Raw genomic sequence first — 20,908 nt, forward strand, 5'->3', positions numbered from 1 at the left:
TTACTTGTTCCAGAAGTGCCGAGAACAATCATCTTCAGAGCACCTTTGCGGAGCCACGGCCGGTCTAGAGGCGCGCGCTCGCTCCTTCCCTTACGGCCTGAGCAGCCGCCGGGAGTACAATGGAACTTTTTCTATACAGTCACGACAGCGCGCTCCGCGTGAGGGCGTCACGAGCCAACCGCCCAAAGCGCGTTTCGCCGCATGCGCTTCGTGTTGTAAACCAGCTGTGCCCGGCCAATTTCTCGTGCTAATTACTTCTTTCGGTTGTAGCAAGCGGTGAAGGAAGTACAGGTGCGCGTGGGGAGAGTATGCCTTTGTCGGCACTCGGCAATAGAAGATGCACACGCAGCGCTACTAGCAACAACAATATTTTTTAAGACCCGACCACCTTATATTCGATGGAGGCGAAAATGCCTGAGGCCCGTGTGCTTAGATTGCTGTGGCTGGAAAATGAATTTTCAGGCTACATTAAGCGCATCCAGTATTCTTCTGTCGCCGCTGGCGTTGGAAACTTTACAGACGAGACGTACACTGCCCTGCTTTTCACCACAAAGTCCACAGTGGAGACAGTCCGATTTCTTCTGAGAAAAGGAGTAAACTATATATATCTGCTCATGAAGAAATTTAACAGTAATCCTATAGAGGCATTGTTTGGAAAATTGAGGGTAATGTGCGGGGGCAATGACGTGCTAGACGCAAGAGCCGTCACAGCTGCTTTGACCCACATTGTCAAGGAAAAGGCGCTACCTTCAAAAGACATGGGCATTCGCGACGAAAACATTGAAGAAGCGGCGGTGTCTATTCCGGAAGTTGTTATTGAGCAACTTGAAGCTCTGCGAGAACCTCCTCGCAAACCACCGAACTCTGTTGCCTAGCTATTCAGGCTTGTGTATGTAGGTGGTTACATTGCCAAACTCATCACTGATGTCGGTTGCGAAACATGCGCCATGCTAGTGACGACAAACAGAACGAGCAGTCCTTTGTATCATCTCCGTCAGCAAGAAGCCTATGATCTACACTACCCAAAGCCGGAGTTACTATCAATGCTGGACACAATTGTGACGTTCTTCGAGAAAGCAGTCAAATATCTTCCTCGAACGAAAATCCTCGAGACTCTGCAATTGACTGTTGAGCCATACCTTGAATATTCGCCACTTCTGCACTGTCCGGAAGGTGTGGACAGAGTCACGCGAGAGTGCTGGCTCATATATTATTTCTGAGAAGTTTCTCCGGATTCTTCCTATTAACTACGCAAAAAAGTTAGCAGATCAGAATGACAGGCCTTCCGGTTTTATTCACAAGCCCTCGCGGAAGCATATCACAGACTTGACTAATTTAAACTGTGATCGTCACTACAGTGTTTTACCAGCAGTGATTTTTTTTTTCAGTTCTCCATGCGCATATTGTTGTAGTACCAAGGAAAACATTCTGTTTCCCATTCTGCAGCGTGGCCGTCACCATTATGCCGCAGCTTTCACTTTTTTGAAGTATTTGTTTCAATATAAAAGCCCGAATTAAGATGCCTCCAACAAAAAATGTGCAATTTTGTTATTTTCAAGTACAGCGACGGCCGGCACATACATTTGAAATAAACATTTCCTAAACCATTATTAAACCGTTTCCTCAACCAAATGCAATGTTCATCCTCTCACTTATTCTCGAAGTTACAGAAACCTAAAAAGAACACAAGGCTGTGTTATAACCACGTCGATGCTTTGTCGAGCAACAGAAGCGGGTTTATGAGCGGCCTGCGCCACCACTTCTGTAAAGCGGAATTTACCAGAGTCATCATATATACTTGCTACGATGTTTCTATTGCATTGGTACCATGAATACCATATAAAGTAACTTCAGAAAGCGCCACGATAAGTCGGCAGCCGAGCACTCCCAGCGCGCGCTAGCCTCCGCAACGGCCGGGAGTGAGTTAGGGAGCAGTTGGCTCGGAGCGCCCCCACGAAATTGCGGCCATAGGTAGCAACAGCCCCCCGTGCGCAGGCCGTAAAGGAAGGAGCGAGCGCGCGCCTCCAGACCGGCCGTGGCGGAGCTTGGTTATTTACACTGTTCCCTCAGAAAACGAAAAGTTGTCAAAAGATGCTATCCCATCTTTTTGCCTCGCCGACATGCATAGTGAAACGCAGAAAAACTGCTTTGCAGTTCGTTTTTTTTTCTTTGCTGACAACGAACCCATCCGCCAGAACCACTACCCCACGAGCAAAAGTGAACGTCGTCTGCTACATGAACCTCGATAGCCTGTTTCGCGCTCTCTCCGCTAGGTGGCGTATTGGCTCACATTATTCGCGAATACCTGCTGGCTGGAGTGTATTAAACTTGCAAATAAGGTATGACTCTGTATATTTTCTGTCTCTTGGCCGGAAGTTTCAGTGAAGTATGTAAAGCTTTAGATCGTCGAAGTTGTGACCTGCTACATTAAAATGCTGTGCCACTGCTTTCGGTTTTTTCTTCGCCATGACCTCGTGATGCCTGTTAATCTAACATTAAGAAGCTGTGCCGTTTCACCAATGTGTCGTGTGTGACTATATGATCATGTAGATAATGTTTGAACTAGTGCAGGTAAAACTAAATTTTATATGACGGATGTAATCACTTCAGGTGCTTTTAACTAGTATAACATTATCCAGTGATGCTACCGAGGACTTCTGATTTGGAGCAATTTTTGGAGCAGCAAAATTTCCGTTTTGGAGCACTTTGGAGCAGCAAAATTTTCATCTTGGAGCACTTTGGAGCAGATAATTTTGCATCTGGGAGCACTCTGGAGCAGCGAATTTTACATCCTGGAGTGCACTACAGAAGCATATTGCAATAACATTCAAGCACCGGAATATTACTATGGAGGTCTTATGAAGGCTAGAAATATTTCGATTCATTGCAAATCTCATGGAAAAAATCATCTCAGGAGGACTCCATACTTCACTCGCTAATGAAAAAATAAGGGCTCATGCAGTTGAGTGTTCTGAATTAACGTCTTCGGCGATTATTTTAGACACTAGCAAATAAACAGAATACCAGATCAATAAAATTGCACTTTATGAAATAACACTCTAAATACATCTATGTGGTTATCAGCAGACATTGTAGACAAACGCCGTGATGTACAGCAGTGCCTCAATGCCAAAGAGCCACACTGTCCCTAATGCATTCCCCTAAGACAACTCCAAGGCGAAAGTCAGGTTCTTTTTCTTCTCGATCGACGGGTTGATCCTCCCCCTCCTTCTCTGCAAGCTATCTGCACTTCACCTGGTTTTGCGCTAGCTCCATGATCGGCGCACCGATTACGGAAGCAGTGTAAAGTGACGATGTCGTGATGGCGTCATCACGTGACATCACGATATATTACGCCATGATGACGTCACAAGTTTTGACGATCTATGACGTGATGATGACGCCATCACATGATTATTTTTTGCATCAATCGATTGACGCCGCCGACGGTCAATTTTCGTGTCTGATAAAGCATCTGATGCTTTCGCATTAATACTGCGTATTGAACGTTAACAACCTGGCCTTACATACCAAACTGTCCTCCACCATGTCACCTCCTTGCCATGCGCGAAACAGCTTCGCTTATCATCCACTTCACAGAGTAAAATGGTTCAACTTTTTTAAAATGTTTATTGTGATAACAATTATATGGACGCTCTCCGCGGATTTTTGCCGTCGCCATTGCCGTAATTTTCTGTATAAAGACCAAATTAATAACATCACCACGCGCATTCTAGCCGCGGGTAAAAGCTCGCGAGCACTGGCGACGAACGCGGCTGAAGCGGAGATTAAGCTAGCCGGCCGTCTGTCTCCGTCGCACGGACAGCGCATGAGATAACATCTTCCCGCGTGCGGGCCTGCCGTCGATTGTTCATCAAACAGAGAGGAAACGCCCCGCCCGTCTTTCGTAAGGAGCATGAAAGGACGCCAGGGAAGCGGGGGTGGAGGGGCGAGGGGACCGCATCGTTCGAAGGGCGCAGTCGCTTGCGCGCGCGCCATCTCGAGGCATCAGGAGACGGCTCGTAAACTTGCTGTGCTCTCAACGCTTACATCGTGTTTAGAGAACTCAGAGCAAGAAAACGCTTCGGTTCCTGGAGCGGCCATATTCCCTTAAACCGGTGTTTTGTTGAGTTACGCGAGATCGAATAGACCTTTTTCAAGCAATCCCATAAGGCACCGCAAGCGCGCAAAGCAGTGTGGGAAAAGTTGGTACAGTCGGGCCTCGCTCTGGTCGTGTGGAAACGAAAGTTAGGGAAGTGCGCCAGATATCGAACGCCGTGTTCTACTGGAGGCTTTTCGTCAACGAAATTTGTAATCTCCGCATCGTTCGTAAGCTGTAAGTATACATATACCTGCATGTTTGCACGTTCAATGCTCGAGAATTTCAACAACTGCTGCTCGCATGCCATGCAGTTGCTTGCACCGCCAGCGTATGCTCGAAGTGACTACCTTGTTGCTATCAAACATTTCCAGCGCGTCGACTGCTCGGAGTAGGAGTGTGGATTGCCTAACGAGGCGCTATGACATCCGTGGGAGGGAGGTGAGCGAACGTTTCGTTTGTTTGCCGTGCAACGTAGTTAGGCGCCTGAGTGTCCCGAGCAGACAAAATGCAGTGTGGTGAATGACAACAGGATGAACGCATAGCAGGAAACGTACGCGCTCTCACGCGCCGATTTAAAAAAATACCACATTCTAGGCTACGGATGGAAGTACGATCGGTATCATTGGTATTTCACCAACATGGCTCGTTTTTTCTGCGCTTATAACTTATCTGAAGAGCGATCTCGCACGGCGACGCCGTCGAGGCAGTCGCCACATGAGGTTCCTTTCTTGTGCACCAGTGTCTCGGAATTTATGCACAGAACGTTAATACGCTGTCGACACCTGTCACTTTCGATCGCCGGACACGTTTTCTGTGGCGTCTGACTCCCTTGTGCATGTTCCGCGACGAATACCATCGGGATCAGAAGCGCTCGTATAGCACCGGCATAACATAAGACTGCGCACGTGAAATATGAAAGTTAGCAAACAAACAGACCAAATTCAATGCAACTACGGCATGGATGCGTAAAAGTGTGATATGCAATTCACACTATAAAATTAATGGACCGCAGGTAGGCTGACACTTCTGCTATATTTTTAAACAGTATTTAAATGAACTGTAAAATAAGATTACAGCACTGGTTGATTTAGCATTTTGAAGACTGAATTTTTACACCCAATGATAATCTGCAGGCCCTCAATGATAGATTACATATGCACAACTGTAGATAGACACCTTATGAAAATAATTTTTTTCAGGTTCAGATATATCCATAGGTTAGCAAAATAGAGGTCGCACACTCATATCCACCAAAGGTTTTATTTTCCTCTTTTTTTTTGGGGGGGGGGGGGTCTCACTTAATCCTTAAAATTTTCCTGAACCACACTCACTCAGACTTGGCATCACCAAAATTTTACTCGTCTGGACTCTGGCTTATTAATATTCAGCTTGCCCAAGCTCACTTAGATTCAGGCTCTCAAAACTCATGATTAACTGGACACACAAGTGAATATGCCAACCTGTGCGTATATGCACCATTTTGTCTGCAATGCTTCTTTTCATCTCTAATGTGTTGCTTATTTTTCAGGTCGGTCCTTGCTCAACAGCAGGACTGGAACCTTCCGAAAGGTCCTTGGACTAAACAAATGAAGGGATTCCCGTCAAGCTTCTGTGAGGCCAACATTATAGACCATGGAAAGGCCTTCGGAGCAGAGAAGCATAGTGGATCAGGCTACCGGATGTTTAAAGCTGACAAAGTCTGCTCTGTTTTACTGCACCACAACAGTGAAATGACATTTGTAAAAGCAAAAATTGAGGCATCTTTTTCACTGAATAAGTTGCATGACACAACTTGTGTAGTTGCCTCAAATGGCCAAATCACAGGTGGTCATTGTTCGTGTGCAGCAGGTGCAGGCGGTGTTTGTAAGCACGTTGCTGCATTATTGTGGTATTTGCTCGACATCAAGCGCATGGGCCACCATTTTGTGTCGGACACTCTATCCTGCACATCAAAGCCAAGGACTTGGGGTCCTCGCAGTGGTGGATTGAAGCGCAAGCTTGAGGCCACGGATTTTTCAGATTTGGAGTTTGTCAAACACAAGCCGGGAAAAACACCACGACAGAAGAAGCAAGGCGCGGCTGAAAAAAAGACTTTCACTTTGGCAGTGAGCACACTTAGGAACCTTTGCACAGGCCTCAAGGAATCAGACCTCTCGCCAATGCTTGCTGCTGTCATTGAAGACACGAACTACAGGCCAGTGAGACCGTGTGAGCGACCAGAAGCTGTGCATGAGGAGCCGCCTACGGAGGCTGTGCGTGAGGAGCAGCAACGTGTGAAGCTTCCCCTCACTGTGCTACAAGGTCAGCCTGATGAGTTCACCGCTTGTTCACTATCTCTAGAACAAGCCCAGGCTCTAGAGGAGATGACTCGTGGCCAAGCCAATATACCACTGTGGCACGAAGAGAGAAAGAAAAGGGTGACGGCGTCCCGCTTCGGCGAAATCGTCGTACGCAAAGCTCCCATCACACAAAAATTTATTGCTTGTGTGACAGGTTCAAAAGCGATCCCTGCCACAAAATACATGAAGATTGGAATGGAAAACGAGGCAAGGGCCATAGAAAAGTACAAGAAGCTGCGAAATGTTGATGTGCTTCCTGTGGGACTCTGCGTGAACCCTGGCGCCCCATTTTTAGGTGCCTCGCCAGATGGTCTCACATGGGACAGAAGCAAAAGTGAGTATGGCCTTTTGGAGGTGAAGACCCTTGCGAAAGCAATGGAGGAAGGGCTGTCGGTTGAAGAGGCCATCAAACAAAAAAAAGCGCTGTTCTTACGAACAGGGAAACTCAGCCGTAGCCACAAGTATTTTTACCAGATTCAAGGGCAACTGGGAATCACTGGAATGCAGTGGTGCGACCTGGTAGTCGACAGCGGCAGTGACTTGTACATAGAGCGTGTTGAATTTGATGCACACGTGTGGGAAGATATGCTCATCATTCTGACAAATTTTTACAAGAAATATCTTGAAACTGATGAAAACACATGTATGATGTAGTGTGGGAACAGGGCACTAAAATGGAGAACTCTATTGCAAGGCTTCCTTTTATTATGTAATTTTTTTTTTTACAGTTTGTCCTTTTTGTCTGTGCTTCCATTTGTTATAATAGGTGCTTTCTCGTTCACTGCCTGTGCACATGTAGCATTTCATTTTTTTTTAACTTTTGCTTTGTGTACATTGAATTTTTTTCTCTTTCCTTATGCCTATTCTCGAGCATCAATGCAATGCTTTTTCCGAGGAAGGGGGCATAATGCCACCTGTAGTAGTAGATGCCGTGTAAGAGCAGCAGCATGTGAAGAAGTGCACGCACTATCCCACTCACAGCCACGCAAGGCTCAACTGATGTGTCCGCAGAAAGCAGCTGCTCTGTGGCTAATAAACTGCACCTATATGTTTGAAGATACGTGACATGTTCTAGCAAAAAATGCAAATAATAATATTTGGGTTTTTATCATGCAAAACCATGATACGATTAGAGCCACGCGGTAGTGGAGGGCTCAGGACATTTTGATCATCTGGTGTACGTGCACAGACATCGCACAGTACATGAGCGTCTACTGTTTTGCCTTCGCCTGAAATGCGACTGCCACGACTGGGATCGAACTCGCAACCTTCGGGTCAGCAGCCAAGCACCGTAACTGCTACACCACCACGGCAGACAGCAACAGAAGTGAAGAGCAGAGACTACTCAAGAAAACTCTCAAGGGGAGTTATTGTCACGTGTTTACATTCTGTAGGAGATGCTTATAAAATGAAGCGTTACACAAAGCAAGCAGCCTAAGAATGACAGAACTGACATGAGGATGAAAAAGAAAAAAAGTGGGAAGTTGCAAGGGTGTGGTTTGGGCAGGTACATTTCCAGCTGTGATTTGGAGACATCACGGTTACACAACAGCACTGTTGTGTGGTGCAGAGGCAAGTTGGACTATTCACCCAGCCACTTCCTGTGCTACAAAAGCCGGCCGACTCATCCTTTGTTATGCCACCGTGTTTAATCTACCACAGTGACTTCTGAGCCGACATAGCAGCAGGCAGCAGCTGACAAATTAATGGGGTTGTGTATATCTAAAGAGCTTGTGTTGTTACTGTGTGAATAATGAATGTGCAATGTTTTTTTTTGTACTCCTGGCAGGGAACTAAAAGAAGCAAGTGTTTAAGTAAATTTTTTAAGTGGAATACATATTTAAGTGTACAAGGTAATATAGTGATTGTTATACTATATACTATTGTTATCAAAGCAATATTCATGTGATATGCTTTAGTAGTGTTAAATCATTTCAATGTTACATATGCTGTATTGAAGTAAGCCTCGCTATGCTGTATGAGCTGCTAGACATTGTCACCAAAGCAATATTCATGTGATACGCTTTAGGATTGTGAAATTATTTGAACGTTACAATATTTTTATTTTTTCTATTTGTATCTACGGTTCACTCGTAAAGCTTGCCAAGGTGAGAAATCACTTGTGTTACCAAAGAAATCATGCAGCTTGCTTTATGGAATGTTCATGCATAGCTGTGATAATATATATTTTTTTACTTTTTTGTGTTGTACTGTTTTCTATTTTCTGGTCCCTCTGAAGCCAACCTTTGCCATTAATGCATGCTTAGCAGTGCAGAGAACCCTTCTGGGCATTCCAGACTAAGTTGAAGGCATTTCCATCTTGCTGAAAGTCACTCATCCACAGCACCACAATCAATATCTCCTCCAGCCAATAAATCAACTTTGGAGTCACTGCTGTAACAAGACATGTTGGCAATAGACTTTCACTGAATGAGAGAATGTACTGGGAAGTCTAGGGGTTTCTTAGAATTCCTGTGCTAAAATAACAAGGTTGTGAGGCATGCGGTGTAGGGTGACTTTGGACTAATTCTAACCACCTGGGGCATAGATGTTTTTGGGGTGCACAGGTGTTCTGTTATCTTCACTACCATCAAAATAACATTGCCATGGCCAGGAATCGAGCTTGTTCTCCAAGCTTAGCAACGAAACACCTTACCCACAAAACTACAGTGGCAGGTACCAGCAAATGCTTTAATGCATATAATGAGCAATGGAAGGACTGGTCTATAATTCATGGATTCATTTGTAATCAGCAGCAATAGACACGAGACGAGGTTCTGATATTCGAGCAGTACGCTAGAAAGTGTAGTCTGCATTTAGTAAAATAAGATGCTTTCACTGGGAAGCGTGTGCGTTGCTCGCACCATAGGAAACAAACAATATGTCTCCCACCCTATGTTGGCACCAAATACAGGTGTTAGTTTGGATTTTACAGGTGTTGCTTGTTTTCACATTGGCTCACACTTGACCACACCATAGGTATGTATAGCCATAGGTATGTATAGTGAGTAATACGAGACTGAACATAAAAGTTACCTTTTTTTTATTTTTTAAAAATTTGTTTCAGACACCAAGGCTGAAGGCTGAACATTGTCTGCCTGAAAGGCTTATTACCTGTACATTGCTCTACAGTGGTGGAGTACACAATACAAGGGCATACTTAACATGTTTCTGAACACTAACAAACAGCATAAATTATTGGCACAGGTGAGTGAAAAACGACTAGAATTACACAATTTGTAGTCAACAACGATGAGGTGCAAAGCAGTAAGACGTGTAATAAGATAGATAAATATTCTTTAATAATCGTGCTTTTAACATAGTTGGACGGACTAGACACCACGAACACAGACTACTCTGTCCTAGTGCGTTAAAAGCCTGATTACCCAATATGTACAACCAACTACACTTATAATACTACACTTATAATACTACACTACACAATAATACACTTATAAGATGACAATGAGATTGATTAAATAAATACTTGCACATATGCAGTTAAAACTCAATCTAATTGAAAGCAATGTTACGAAGTTTCCTGTCCAACAAAAAATCTCCATTTTGCAGGGAATTTTCATACGATTTAGGATTGTCATGAACCCGCTTTAACAAACTCTGTCACCAAACCTGATTTAACTTTTTCCTGAAATAACTGGGAAAGCGGTGATTTCATTCAAACTTTGACCAAAACGTGTTTTTCTATCGGAAGTAGCTGAAGTTTTTCAGCTACTTTCAATATGCATATCATCGCACTTTAACACGCACTTTATGGTAATGAAAATATCTGCTCCAGGCCTGTAGCAAGGAATTTTTTTCGGCGAGGGTTAGCAGAGCAGGCCCTGGCTACGGGCCTGCTCTGCTCTAACATGACTGCTGCTATTACGCCAGATAACCTATCTTTTACATAACAGTGTATTTGCCGCACCTGTTGAGCCTATATGTGCACACAACTATTCAGTTCACATAAAAATGTCTATACTCGCGGACAACTTTTCTTGGCAATGAAGGGAAGGCTAGAGAGCCAAACTACGCGTGTGCTACCGCTGAAGATTATAGTCCCACAATTGCGTCCGTGTTTTCTGCGTGACAATAAAAAACAACATTGCTTTATTTTCTGCGGGGCGCTGTTTGAAGAGAGGGTCAGTGCGCACCAAGGAGATATTTATATTTGTTTTGCTTTATACAGCGTCATTTCGCGTTTTTGCACCTGTGAAAACGTCGCACCTTTTATGTGCACCTCACAGTCAAAATGGCGTCTTCGTCTTCAGGTGAGCGCTTGTCACCCTCCAGCTTTCCCGACGACTCGCCGAGGAAGCTTGTGACGAATTTCACTTACAAATGGCTGTTTAAGCCTGTGACGGCCGCTCGAATAATCAAATGGCCGTCACAGGAGGTACGGAGGTTCACAAACCAAAACTAAATTCGAAACGCGCGCCGAACCGGACTACTTCGCGGAGCAGCACATGTGCAGTAGCTCCGCCCCCGTAGCCTTCCCTTCATTGCCAAGAAAAGTTGTCTGCGAGTATATACACCCCGTAACGCTTGGCTCGACATAGGCTGCTCCTCACTGATTGCTTCACGTGAAACTGAATCCAACAATCCCTGGATATTCCCATTTGAGTGCCCGGATTGTCTCATCCCAATAACGCTGCTTGATGTTGGCTTAAAGGGACCGACAAGTGGGCAGAACGTGTGATCAGATCCTGGTAGAAATGAAAAGATCATGAAATATAGTGACAGATTCCAGCATCCTTTTCGCGTTGTGAGTAGGATTTATACTTTTAAATCGCGCTTAAACGTAACAAAAATCGGTATGTCGCGCAGCCTAGCGGAAGAGCCTTGAAGCTAGGTTATGAAGTCGGTCACATTGCTGTACGTAGTCACGTAGTCTGATGCTGTCATGCGCGCCATAATTGGTCCTCAAAGTTAGAGTATGTATATTATTATCTATCCCTGCTCTGTTCTGTGCTGCCTACGAGGTAAAAGGAATTGTACGGTGAGAAGCGGCGCTGCCATTCGCTGCCGCTAGTCACCATGTCTAGCTGCGGTGCATGCGCGTGGAGCGCACGCATGCGCAGTAAACCGCTGCGCTCGAACTTGAACCGCTCTCGCGCTCACTGTTTGCAGCATGTGTTGTCAAGTGTGTTTAAGACTTCATATTCGCCGCAGATAGAAAAATTCTGATTAAAAATGTTTCGCGGCGTTTTCCACGTTACCATTCCGTGGCTAGACAATCTAACCAGTTAGCTTTCCGTTGCGCTAAAGAAAATAGGTGCCCAAAAAATCGGTTATCAGTCCCTTTAAGGTCACTAACGGCAGGAGCTAAAAGCATTTTATGTTTGATACCAACTTGACTGAATGAAATGTTAGGACTTCAACAGAGCATATTTTGCGATTAATTATGCAATCAGCGGTCTACTAACGGCTCATTTAGGAAGTTATATGCAAGAGCACAAGTTTTCCACACGGCATTCAGCTGCCGTGACATGGTGTTAGGAAAAACCTGTCTTAACACCCTAAATGTCTTCAGCTGGCCAATCACACGTTCAACATGGATTCGTACTTTTGCAATTTTCCTAGTTTCCTGCTCTTCTGACAAGGATAGCTGAGATTTCCCTCTTAGAAAAGGTGGAATATTAAGAGACACTCCTATTTCTGCAAGATCTTCTTCAATCAAGAAACCACGGTCTGCCATTACCGAATCCCCTTCTTGAAGCAGTTTGTACAGGCCACTGCGCCGTGTAATTTCTTTGTCGGATAGCCTTCCTGGTGCAAGGTCAGCGACAAATGTGACCATTCCGTTTGGCGATATGCCAATCAGCCCCTTTGCGGTATTGTGGCCTTTGTAGGATGAGTATGTCGCACTTTGCACAGCATAGTCGCTTGGCGTTTCTATGTATATCTCCGTGCAGTCAAGGATGACCCTGGTCTTCGGGTATACGTCTTTAAATACCTGCGGCATAAAATCGTTTACCCTTTTCCGCGTGGGCCAGCATGGAACTTGACCTAAGCAGGCTGCCATATAGTCGATCCAAAACATGCAAATGCGGCTAACACTACTCAAACTGATTTCAAATCTGTGGGCCAGATCCTGCTCAAGGAGACCGAGCCTCAATCTCATCAGGACCATTATTATTTGGTCCTGCATGTGCATCACGCTTGGCATGCTCTCCTCAGTTGCTTCTAGGTATGGGCGTATACCTGCATCTAAGAGTCTGAAGAAGAGGATATACCTCTGGGCATTCTGAAAACCCGTATAAAAGCGTAACTTTTTTGGATTTTCGAAAATGTGCAGTGTTTTTCTCTCATCACTCAGCTGTGGTTTCAAACTTTGAGCTTGTACATGGGCAAGCATCTTCTCAAGCTCCTTGATTCTTTCTTTAAGACATTTGTTGTCTTCCTGAAGCTTTTCAGCGTTCACTTGCAATTGGCTGCTTGACTCCTGAAGAAGTGCAACAACGTGCTTTTGGCGTGATACAGCTTTGCGGGGACTTGTTTCTTCAATGCAGTATGGGTGATCTGCATGGTAATAACAACAAGCAAATGGTTACTCATCTTAATTCCAGTTATTTCATGCATAACATTAACATATGGCAATTACCCCCAAGAAATGAGGATTGTGATTTTCAATGACAAACACTTTTAATGGGAACCACTCCATGTCAGCTTGTACTGTGGCAACTAAATAAGCACGGAGAAGGCACCAAAAGAAATTGGATAAAAAAAGGTGTAGCGGAAATGGCTCTATTGAGGGATCAAGCATGGCACACAGCAGCTCAGCTCACAAGTAAAGAGTAAAATGTCCTGCTAGACACATCTGGCAATTTTTATCTTACAGCAATGCAACAAGATTTAAAAGCATTTATAGTGATTTGGTACACTTGCATTCAACATTTTATACATTTCTGTACCCACAGCCTTCTGGCAGGGTGACAAAACATGACAAAAGATTAATAATCAAGAAAGGAAACGTAAAAAGGCAGGGATATTAATAACCAGAGGAGATTTGTGGGATCAATGTCCATAATAGATGCATACTTTTGCACCTTGGCTACTACTTAAATGTAGTGTCAGTATGACTTTACAAGAAGGGAATTCTGGGCTAGGGCTGGCGCCAGCAGGGAGAGGGGGGGGGGGGTTTGGAGCTACCCCAAAAATCTTCATCTGCCCCTCTAAGAGCAAACATAGTAAAAAAACAATGTACAAGTTCCCCGCATCCCTGCCCCCCTGAAGGAAGTCGTTATCATGGGTGCCCCCCCACCCCCTTGAAAAAAAAAGATCCTGGCGCCGCACCTGCTGCAATGGTTAACTTGAACAAGTTCAAAGTAGCTTATTTTTATCCCAGAAGGTCAATCTTCATGGCAATGCTATTACATACTTTACTTAGCCGTTTTGGTAGCAATATTATAGTTTGCATGAACTCATGAATCAGCCAACTCTTACCGATATGTTCAGCCTTTGCACAACTTGGCTCAGGAGTGACAACTGCTGGTGCTGGCAGACCTGGCAAGCTCACAGTCACCACACTAGCCACATCCATTTCAGGCAGGAACACTGGCCGAGAAGGTAGATCCTCACAAACTTGCGCACTGGTAGGCTCATTCTGGTGCTTCCGTCTCTTAGCAGAGCCTGGGTAGAGTTTACAGTATTGTTGCAGTAAGCTTTTCAGTCGCGGTGCACAGCACAGTGAAATAGTTGCAAAGCACCTTTTTGCATGTTAAAGCTATTGGTTCTCCTAGATGGCTTCATTCATATAAGACTGTTACCTTCAGATGATGCAATCCAAGAGGTAATTGGTCAAATAAAGCAGTGTTCATAGTAAAGCACTATTGTAGCGTAATTAAGGGAGTGTAGACTAAAGGAACTCTATTTAAGTCGGAGAAATTCTGCGCATTACGACAAATTAGTTGCATTTGCGAAGGCTGAGTACACATACCTCCTTAAAAAAAACCTGTAAGATAACTTTCGGTATGCAGCTATCGATGATGGTAGCTTTGGTGATGACAACTTTCGATTTGTTTTTCATAAAAGTTAAAATTGTTGCTTTGATTTTGTTACGTTCAAGGATGTACACATGAGGGTATATCTTTGGTCAACTTGTGACGTTATTGCCAACTACAAAAAGCGGGCTTCCTTTTCAATGAACTTAAGTTCTCAGTCAGCGCCTGTCCCGTGTTGTCTACTCTGTGTCCTGTTTTCAACCATGCTAAGTATCGCTATGTATCTATACCAGCTCACCCAGTACACCACTCTACTTCTGAGCTACATCACTTGTAGTGCCAAAGCATTGACATTAGCAAACCGATGTGCCACATGCTACATTTCACATGTCACTTTGCCTCACTAGTTCTATGGAAATGCGCAGCTGTGTCTCCTAGCAGCCAGCACATGTCCTCATCGCTATCAGCACTGGGAGGATATGACCATGAGTGTCCGCCTGGACGCAAGCATGTGGAGGTGGAAAACTGTAGCATTTTTAGATCCCTTCACATCAGACGCTGAAATGTTTTCATACTAAATGTGGTCCCAATCATATCCACCACACACATCTCCAACATCACACCTTTTCAAACTCCCCTTCGATATTTTCATTAATGGTTACTGTGACAAGTCCACGAAAGGTGACACATTTCATTTCTAGACTTCAAAATTCAAATAAATTAGCTTCAAGTCATCTGTTCTCTCTCAAAATTTGTCACAGCATTCCTTGCAAGCACACAAAGTTTATGCTGTAGTTAGTGTTGTGTAATGCTTGAATGTTCATTCAAGTCTAAAAGCCAGCACTTATTTACATGGATTGATAGAAAGTTCGATTGACATAGTTCGTATGTATTCATCCCGAAAGAGTGGGGACGTGTGAGCACAGGCACAGTGGAAGAGAACATGACAACACAAACACTGTTAGTGACATTACAGCACTTGTGTTGTCTCTGTCGCACCGTCATGTTATTTCTGCCCACATTCTTTTCAATGCACTGCGTGCTATAACCATAAATTTTTTCACTGAATCTTGAATTCCAATGTTTAAACGTACCTAGTTTATAAGTTATAACCTGATACAGCAATAACATTCTCTGCAACTTCAAACTATCTCCCCATTATAGCAGAATAGTCGCTGAATAGAAAGGCACTTTGCTATCCATCCACTTGTCTGCACCTTTCTTTACCTTTATGGTTGCAAATCAGTCATGAATGTCCACAAAGTGGAGGAACGTTTGCGAAAGGGAACAATCATCATCCGTGTTTAGTATCTATAAGCTACAAAGAAAACTGCTATAGCAGTTTCCAGTAAGATAAAGCTCCTGGTTCTGAAGCTGAAACCTTGGCAATATTTTTTTTCCTTTTCCAGTGATGCATTCTCAGACACTAGTAACGGGCATCCTTTATAGCTTGATTGTACACAAGGGTGGATGACCGTCTCTTCTATTTATCCATTTTCTGTTCTTGTGAACTTGTGTAGAAATCAGTTACTATGCCAAGGTTAATGGCTATAGCTATCCACAACAAAGATTGAGGTGACAGATTAGATCCCCACCTCAGTCGCCACATGCCATGAGCAAAAACACGTGTGCATTTTGGTACATGTTAATAAGACCCAGGTGGTCAAGGAAATTCAATGTTTTGCACTTTGCTGTGCCTTATAAGCATACCAAAATGCTCGCACGTAAAGCGCCAGAATTTTTGTTTCACTTCACGACATTATCCTCTCTTGCTTTCACAGTGTGAAGATTATGCTGACATTTCCACTGCTTTGTGTCTTTTCAACCAGGAGCTGCTACGCATCTATTGAGAATTTTCACATGCATGCACCAGTTTAAGTTCGTGACATTGCACGAACATGGGTATACTTACAGGTTGGTTGCCTTGTCCATGGGGGGTAGGTTTTGGACGGAAAAAACCTCGGTACGGTGTCCCCATACGCCCTTCGTCCAGTTATGTTGAAATGAGCCCCACAAACCCTGTTGCTGGCCTTTGGTTTCCAAAGCGCGTATTTCCCTCTATGGCCTTTTCTGTTGATTCTTTCCAGCCATATTTTTTTCATGGCTGGATCACTTGGAAATGTGTGCCAAGACAGTCCACTGTTCTTCAATGTATTATTGTCACAGCCAGGAACACAGCAAGTCTGCCCACTATATCCTCTAGTGGATGGCATTCTGCATAAAGAGCACACATAAGCACAGTCAGCTTATTATCAGCTTCTTGAGACAGTATTTATCAAGGGGTCACAGGAAGATGGATGGAGACATGAACTGTTCAGTAGAGGCTTAAACAGGTGAGCCTCTGCCTAGAACAACTTTACTACCATCGAATTTTTTCTCAAGCTGAGGTGTCAATGTACTGCCTCCATTAGTTTTCGGAGAGGATACGATTTATATCAGGTTATGCCAGCATAGAAAATTCTAGTACGCTTCAGGTCTGCAAGACTTCACTTGAATTTCCTTAATCACGCACTCTCAAAACAAGAAAAACATTGGTGCACTGTCAAGGAAACAAATGCATACGAGCTTTATACCTTCAGCGAATTTACACGGCGCAATATATTGCACAGACGTCACGGCGATTGTCTAGAGTGAGAGATTTTGGGGTTTTGAGCGTCGCTTACGCCATGTCGTAGTCTGGTTTTATAAAGTTCCAGACGCGAAAGTCGGTAAAAATTCAGTAGCGCCAAGCACAACATCGGCAATAACACCCCTATGCATGGTACCCCACTCCTACAACCTTTCCATTTTGTGCGATATCAAGTTCGACGCAGAATAGACATTCCCCTAAACATTCGGACCACCTGTTATTCGGCGAGCACTGCACGCGATGTACTCGGCCAAGGGCCTCACAAGGTGAGCGCGCTTACGTCCGCGATCGAGCATTGCAAGATCAAATTTCTCGGTCGCGTGTCACACCTTGGCACAGACAGCGAAGGAGAGCCGATCCCTACCTATAAATACGATGCTGGCCGGGTTCGATCGGAATCGAAAGCACGCTCATATGGCCGAAATGTATCGATGTCGTCGCCTCGATTGCGGAGAGCCGACAGGGCAATATAAACGTTTGAGTGGCGTGTGGAGCTACAGCAATCATGCGGTGAAATTTAACGTCAGTACGGTTACGCGTATTGCGATTATACGCTAGAAGGCCGGGCGTTATCGGTCGTGGACGTCCGAGCAAATCAAACCAAAGCCCACTGTTCGAGCGTGCGGCAAAACCGAGCAGAAACGATAAAGTAGACACAATCAACACAGTGAATGATTGGCTCTTACCTTTGGTAGCGGAGGACTCCGCTGAGAACAAGTCTTGCCGCGGCTTTTGTCGGAAAACAGCGTCCTGAACAGGCACACGACCACCAAACTCCCGCAAACAGAAGGCGCGCGCGCGGCAAGCGTATGCAAGCGCGCGGCAGCGTACCAACAATTCCCATGAGCACTTTCGCGGCCGCTTGTGGCGCTGCAGTGCTTGAAAAAGGTCTATTCAAGGCAGTGTCTCGTACGCCCAGGGCGCACGAGACAAAATGTGGCAAAAGCGTTCGGCGCACCCATATAGCCGCTTAAAACTGGCTTGACTTGGCTTGAAGCGTATAAGTAGGTGGCGGCAAAGTAGCTCGGCTGGAAATTTTTTTAGGCGGCTTAGGTAGTGTGGTTACCGTAGAGTTTCTCACTAACTTGTGAAAACTCTATGGTAGCTTGTTCTCCGTGGTGGATGTTGGTTATGACCGTGAGCTGTGTGCGTTAGCGAGAACCGCCTCTGCCCGTGGGGACGTGGTCGATGTGGTCGCGTTGTGTAAGAGTAGAAGGTGATTCATATGCAAGTCGTTGTGCCTTTGTTACTTCCTGCGATGTCGTCGTGTTCAGTAGACGCTTTTATGAGCGGAGGGACCTTCTCCGCGGTGCTTATATTAGGTAACGCCCAACGTTACTTGTTGGTAACGTCAATATCCCGAAGTGTTGGCCGATTGATAATGAGCTGTGCGAACATGAAATAAAAGCCATGTGTTATGCGATTTTGCGTGGATGTGTGGTAAGTGCGTGTGTTGCGTGATCGAGGATCGATCGCTATCAGTTGGACCGTCATTTGGGCGAATTTGTCTTGCGTAACTGCGCGCGACCGATATGGAATGCGCAAGTTGGCAGCGACGGTATATGAACAGGCGTTCGCCCGACGTTATTGACCGAGTGGCTGTTTAACGATGCTGTCGCCGATGATGACAATCGTTTTTCTAAGCAGTGTCTGTTTAGCTAGTTGTGTACAAATGAAAAGGGAAATAAAATAGATATTTTATTGCAAGGAGCATTGTCTAGCTTACATTCACAACACCTAAACTTCTTTCTAAATGTCAACATTGCCGCAACACAGTTGTGTCATGCGGTGAAGTGCACGGAATGTATTGCAGTGAAGCATACATAGTACGCGCGCGCGTGTGTGTGCCTTAATTGTACACGCGCCGTCCTCTGTCTCATTAATTAGTGCTGATGCGGTGGCCAGCATCACCACCAACTCCAGCCTCTGTAACGAGCCCATATCAATTTACTTTTTTTTAAATGTGGCAAGCGATTCGCAAGGCAGTAATTCTGCTAACTTATTGCAGGATTAATTCAAAATTGTTGCATCGCACCCTTAAAGAAGTGCGAAATGCCTATGACAGACCCCAGTGGTACTTCAGATTTCGTGCCTTCACATATATATGCTCCAAAATGAAAATGATTATTAAGGAAGTATATACTCAGTCTAGGTATACGAGATGATCATCAATATTTCATTAATTTTCTCTGAAAAGTAGTAGCTTATGGTTCACATTATTGCGTTCTTTCGAGTAATCAAGAAAAATAGATATTGAAGCATGGTCAAAAATTATGGGTGCAGTTGGTCAAGGAAGCAAGTTGAGCTTTGCAAGAAAATGATTTATGAAAACTATGCTGTGCCAGAACTAACAGCAAGGTGGTATCAGGAAACTTATGGTGACCTGCGATTATAGCATGCGTTGAAGCATCTTACGGGGGCTGCTTCTTGGAAATAAGGGGTGGTAATTAGGCAAGTGCCTGTTATCAGATAGGGAGATGCATCATCAAATCTTCAAAAAATAGCTATCAAGGGGATGCTAAAAATTTCTTGAAGGAATTAACACAACGCAGTACTTATTAAAGCCTCCAATTTAATGAGGCTAGCACTGGGGCTAGCAGGTATCTTAAATGAGCTGGCCACTTTAATAATACCCCTCGTAGGTCAATAATTATTGGATTCACAGCATGGTATGGATGAGATAGGATTATGCAAATGGGACAATTAGAAGTAATGAAATTATTGAATATACTTTGTTAATAATGCCTGGACAGTCTTAATGCAGAATGAGGTTTCTATCAGGGTGAATTTACTTTTGCTAATGCTTCTGGTGGCATCATTGCAGTTTATATTCACTGGCTTCATGCACTGTATATCAAGCACCACTGATGACACTCTGGTTTTTGCAAAGTTATTGTACTGTTTAAAAAAAATAACATCAAGAAACTACATGCTTTCTTACACTTTAATCAGGCATATGATTTGGGACTCTTTAGTGAATTGTATAGGGGAGGTCTGTGTACAGAATATCCATGGTAATCATTTAACGCTCTGTTCGTTTGCGTAATGTTTGAAGCCTCTTTTTCTATTCAAAATTGCTACGGAGCAAGAAAAATCCAACACCAGAATTGGTACTTGGGTAAAGCAGGTAGTAAGAGCAAGCTCAATCACAAGCCGTTCAGGAGCACCACTGAAGAAACTAATACCTAGAGGGCAAAACTTCCAGTGCACCAAGAAGGGGATGGGAGGAGGGTGCAGGTTAACGTTTCAAGAGGGCATCTCCTCACCATCATCCTTCCCCAGCCACGAACTTGTACTGTCTACGTTTATCAGACTCCTGCTAACACAAGACAGACTAGGTATATAAGTTGCTTCTTTATTGCAAGATGGCACATCAGACCTTTTCAGAATTCCCTCACCGCAAGCCGTTAAGATTGCCTAAAAGCCTTTCCTTGTGCGGTGTCCCTTTTTTGTTCCCACACAGTTGTCGCAAGCAAAAGTATGCAGCTTGTCACAGGCTAGCTGGTGCCACACAGGGATGGCTCCAGCCATCGTGATGTGTATTCCACTGGAGCTGTCAGACACTGTACATTCATGGTCTGGTGTGCTTGTTTAGGACTTTAAAGATGTAAACAGTGACCACTTCTGTTTTGTCCCTTGCACACTTGCACAAGAATTTGACACAGACGTTAGTTCTGGCAATACTGCCACAGGTGGTAAGAGGTACCTTGAAGTTGTAAACAGTGACTGCTTGTGTCACACACCTGCACAAGATTTTGACAGAGACGTTAGTTCTCGCAATCCTGCCACGGTGGTAAGAAGGTGTACAACCACAGGAACACCATGGCAAAGCAAGCTGAGGTTCATATTGAATATAATATTCCACTTGCAATACAATGGTAATTAAGTACTCTTG

The 20,908-nt window shown here is 44.4% G+C and overlaps 1 protein-coding gene and 1 long non-coding RNA gene across 2 annotated transcripts in view; both read right to left on the reverse strand.

Annotated features, from left to right (window-relative positions):
• The window catches only part of LOC119374614 (saccharopine dehydrogenase-like oxidoreductase), a 199,011-nt gene that overhangs the window by 15,208 nt on the left and 162,895 nt on the right, over positions 1–20,908 (reverse strand). The gene's annotated exons all lie outside the window — the stretch shown is intronic.
• LOC125756287 (uncharacterized) lies at positions 13,947–17,803 on the reverse strand. Its single transcript, XR_007414330.1, has 3 exons — positions 17,700–17,803; positions 16,297–16,598; positions 13,947–14,073 (listed from the first exon to the last, which is right to left on the reverse strand). It is a non-coding gene; the product is annotated as an uncharacterized LOC125756287 (long non-coding RNA).

The sequence above is a fragment of the Rhipicephalus sanguineus genome, chromosome 11 (genome assembly GCF_013339695.2).
Source record: "Rhipicephalus sanguineus isolate Rsan-2018 chromosome 11, BIME_Rsan_1.4, whole genome shotgun sequence".
In the NCBI taxonomy this organism is placed as follows: domain Eukaryota; kingdom Metazoa; phylum Arthropoda; class Arachnida; order Ixodida; family Ixodidae; genus Rhipicephalus; species Rhipicephalus sanguineus.